Source organism: Mercenaria mercenaria, chromosome 1 (assembly GCF_021730395.1).
Source record: "Mercenaria mercenaria strain notata chromosome 1, MADL_Memer_1, whole genome shotgun sequence".
NCBI lineage: Eukaryota > Metazoa > Mollusca > Bivalvia > Venerida > Veneridae > Mercenaria > Mercenaria mercenaria.
Window position 1 is genome coordinate 71,164,549 of NC_069361.1, and position 4,700 is coordinate 71,169,248.

At 35.4% G+C, this 4,700-nt stretch overlaps 1 long non-coding RNA gene across 1 annotated transcript; it reads right to left on the reverse strand.

The window, feature by feature from the left end:
* Window positions 1-773: 773 nt before the first annotated feature.
* Window positions 774-1,681, reverse strand: LOC128555265 (uncharacterized). The gene is made up of 2 exons (XR_008369929.1): window positions 1,386-1,681; window positions 774-983 (listed from the first exon to the last, which is right to left on the reverse strand). It is a non-coding gene; the product is annotated as an uncharacterized LOC128555265 (long non-coding RNA).
* Between the last annotated feature and the right edge of the window lie 3,019 nt (window positions 1,682-4,700).

Here is a 4,700-nt window from a genome sequence, read left to right on the forward strand (position 1 = left end):
TGATAATGAGAAGAACAATGCTTAGAGGCTTTTGTAAATAAATGAACGGTCATGTGGTATTTTGGTTCAGCCTTTGTCAGTCTTTGATCTGACAGGTGAGTTGTGAAATAACCAGTTGAAGTGTATGCCTGTTTATCGTTGTCTGTTACTCTGATTGATGACATGTATAATAAATACAATAATATGAAACTAGCAAATAGGAAAGATATTAAGCAGTCCCTGTGGACATTGATTGACTAAAACAGAACAAAAACAGTTACTTTGTCTAACACATATTTTTTTTTTTCAGAAGTACTATATACAGTACATACTCTCAGAGCGGCCCTCTTTAAGCAAACCTCTCTATAACAACTCATCAGATTCCTAGCTGAAATTACTATCAATTCCCTCCAGAACACAATCTCTAATACAGCATATTGTATCTCCATGGTTGCTTACGAGGTTGCACTGTAATCGTAATACTGACACTATAGTAGTCTCTTGCTTAAAGGTTTTATTTTGTATCCCGATTCTGTCTGTTTTGAGCTATGTTGTAGATTATGATGGCGGTGCCGATCTAAAACTTGTTTCCCCCGCGAAAAGCGTATGGCTATAGTTTTGGCATTGTCTGCACGGCCATCTGTCTCTCCTTCCGAATTTCACAGCAATATTTTAGTAACGGTTAGTGACATTGGGTTGGTAATTGGTTTTTGTGTCCGAATTTACTCAACACCGCTGTTACCCAGTAAGTCAATGTGATCAGCGCTATTGCCAAAGCTTTAATTTTTGTCCTGCCATTTTTATGTAGAAGCCGTATCACAATATTACATGTAAGTTTACATAGATAACGGTATCACAATACCTAGTTGAGTATTGACCTTCCAGACAGTTTGCTTACGGAAGTTTGGTCGGGTCAGAAATAACACCCGTAGGAAGATCTTGGGTCTTCCTCCACGCTGGAATAGCGCCATATGACAAGAGCTGTGTCCGTTTGATGGTAAATCCTACAAAATTAATATAAATCATATCAGTAAAGATGAAATATAAAAGATGTTTTTACAAATATCTTTTGTATACAGTCATGATCAACTTTGAAAACCATACAAGTCGGAATATCGCAATGTGTCCTTGTGACAAAGCTTACTTAACATCTGGATGCCAGTACACATTTAAATATCATTTATCTTTTTTATCCGGATATTTTCAAAGCTATAAAACAACCAGGCTCAACTTTATAAATATTGATATTATTAGAGTGAAAAGCGAAGAAAACACTCCTTTCATTACGTATCATATATAAATATCTTCATACTGTAAAATAGTGTTCCAAATATTTACACCAACATAACATCACTGAGTAAAACAAACAACACCCTGTAACATATGTAAAGGATTGGCATATCTACCTTTCGGTTCTGTAGTAAATGAATATTTGTTGTAATAGCCGATAAAGCATCACAAAATTATATTCCAATTTCCTCAAATTCAAAGTCTTCCTGATATGATATCTGATGAAATGACGCTGTGTATGTTTTGTTTGAAATCATTGTTTCCTGTATGAACTGGGAATATTACGTAGGATGATATGATATGACGTAAAACATTGGTACGGAACTTCTCTAGACTGACCTCAGTGTGTTAGAGTCATCTAAAAGTAAATATCCCCGCTAAAATCTTCTATAATAGCACTTTCTGAAAACTTTTACAAATCACTTATTTTTAACTGTATGATGAGATAAGCCACCGAGTAGAGGGAAGCCATAGAAAAGGAAGATTTTTCATGGGGCCATTGATATATATATTATTCTGAAACTTTTAACCTCAACATACTGTACGTCAACATCTACTGACCGCTAGATAGCGCTGCAGGTAATGTCTCTGATCTTATATAAAGGATATTCCTTTCGTTTTCATTACAGTTATTATGTGCATCTGACTCAACTGAGTTTGTATGTACAAAATCTGTTACAAAATCACACATAAAGATGTCATGAAATTCAAAAAATGATTTTTTAAGTGAAGTGACAGAGATTTAAACCCATCTTTGCCATAACAACATTACCATTTTATTTACCGTTTTCTTATTAAAAAGAAATGTTTTTTTTTGGATAAAATTCTCAACGTACAGAATAATAAACTATTTCTGTAACCACTACTTGATAAGCTTGTTTTCATTTATTGCTGATACAACAGGCTTAATAGCCATGATTTAAACAGATAAAACATTCTGCAGTAGATCAGGCAAATGATATCAATCATTTTAGCTCCTGCACAGATAAATTGTACTCATTCATCTTCGATAAACTATTTCAAAATGGGAGCAACGAGCATTTAAAATTACACTTAGTGCTTAACTAAAATCAGTAAATATTTTACTCAGTAATTAGTCTGGAATACATAGGTTTATGTAACGCCACTCCTACGAAAATATATTTAACTGTTGCGAATATTAGTATGAAACTCGTGCTCGACCATCTGAAAATATGAGACTGAAGAAAAGATAAAATTTATTAATCTAAAAACAAATAACTGAAGATTTTTTTGCGTGAAAGTCCGGGCTCCTCTGTCCCATGCACTGATTGATACCGTATTATACCTGCCTTCAGACAAACCCTTGACAAGACAGATTATTAAATATTCGTGATAAACTGTCTACACCCAGTCATTCGACTAAGCTTCAATTACAGGATATATAGAAGAAATTATCCAGATTCAGTTTAAAGTTGTTTTAGTAAATAAATGTATTATTGTTTTACGTAAGCAAAATGATAGATCATTCTGACATATTTCATTAAGTCAAACAGTGCATTGATGATGAATATAAAAGTACTTGAGGTGAATCGTCAATGGTCAGAAACACTCGAACTAAAAGACCACACAACTACAGATCATTTGGCAATATTCCAGCTTTTGGTGGTGGAGGATACTTTGCCCTTTGGGCATTAGTGCAGGCACGAACGGACAGCTGGATAGAACTACCAGTCTTCCGTAAGCTATATGGAAGCCTTCCCCATACGAAGCAATTGTATATCTGAAGCTGAGTTTTGAACCCACATCGGTGAGAAGTCAGCGACATTAACAACTCCGCTACGGACACGCCTGGTATGGAAAATTGAATCAAATGTGCCCCAACACAGGATAAACAACGAACTTTATACACCATTTAAAATCTTCGTTTTTAACATATATACATGTATTATTATATTGTACCAGATTTATATAGCGCCCTTTCCATGACTAACACGTTCAAAGACGCTTTACATACTTAGCACAAACGCTGCAACACGGCGCGAAATTCGTTCTCTACTAGTACTGACCAGATAAAGCCTCTACAACAGAGAGAGAGAGAAATCCTTGAAGATACAGGCCTGTCCGGCTAACTTATCCTAGCTCTTTGCGAATAGACAGTCTGGTTCTTTTACGTGCCCGGTGTATACACGCGAAGCCGTCTTTCCTGGGAAGAACCCTCTTAGTTAGGTGGGAGACACTCAAGAGCATCTCAGACATTTCCAGTGCCTGGACCGGGATTCGAACCCCTGACCTCTGGATTGACAGTCCAACGTGATACCTCTAGACCCCGGGTCAACTTTATATTAACATTATCACATATCACATAGCACGATGCAAGTTTTGTTTAGCGCATTCATAATTGATTGTTGATGTACTTTATAACAAAGTTCATGTTTTAATGTGTATTCAAACTTCGTTAATGAGCCGCACCATGCGAAAACCAACATAGTGCATTTGCGACCAGCATGGATCCGGACCAGCCTGTGCATCCGTTTCTGTAATTGCAATAGACTTTGAAAGCGAACAGCATGGATCCTGACCAGACTGCGCGAATGCGAAGGCTGGTCTGGATCCATCCTGGTCGCAAATGCACTATGTTGGTTTTCTCATGGTGCGGCTCGTTTGTTTTTCTTTAATATAGCGAGTGGGTGATTCATTTTCGTCAAAAATATAGGCCATCACAAAAACGACCTTAATGACTGTAATTATTATCTAGTTTCCTATTCCTGAAATAAAAATATAATGATTAATATGGATAACCAAGGTTACCCGGATGCAAAATAATGTCATAATAGAAGGTATCAAAATATATCATAATCAAGTTTCTTTCTAATGCCAAGAATTTCATGGTAAAATCAAATTATCTTAAAACTGATATTTTCTCGATTTCAGCAATTTATTTCCTCAGTTTTATTAAACCATAATCCGTACAAACATATTAATTCTTAAAAAAAAAAAAAAAACAAGATAAATACACTCGATGACATATTGACGTACATCAACCATCTCAGTAAATTCATATTTATCGTGAAATGTAATAAACTCATATTTATAGAACATATCTTCTATACACAGTTTATGTCCTGCCCCATGCTGTTCCTTGATTCAGCAGTATTACTGTGCCAAAACGCAAACATAGAAATAAGGTTCCAGTGTTGATGGTAATCTAATAGGCTTAGACTTAACAGGGTCAAAATATTCGTTAAAACTTTATACACCTGAAATTTACAAAGATACTTGTAGCTGCACATTCATGCAAACTTTATTTACAATCCGTACTTATTTAATACCGACAGAGCAAACTAATATTCAGATTTAAATATTGATAAATACGAATCCAGGACTAACTGTTAGAATGTCATATAAGTGTTAAAAAAAGATTTCCTGGGTAATACTGAGGTCATGGAAGGGTTAAACGATAAGTTGTTAGA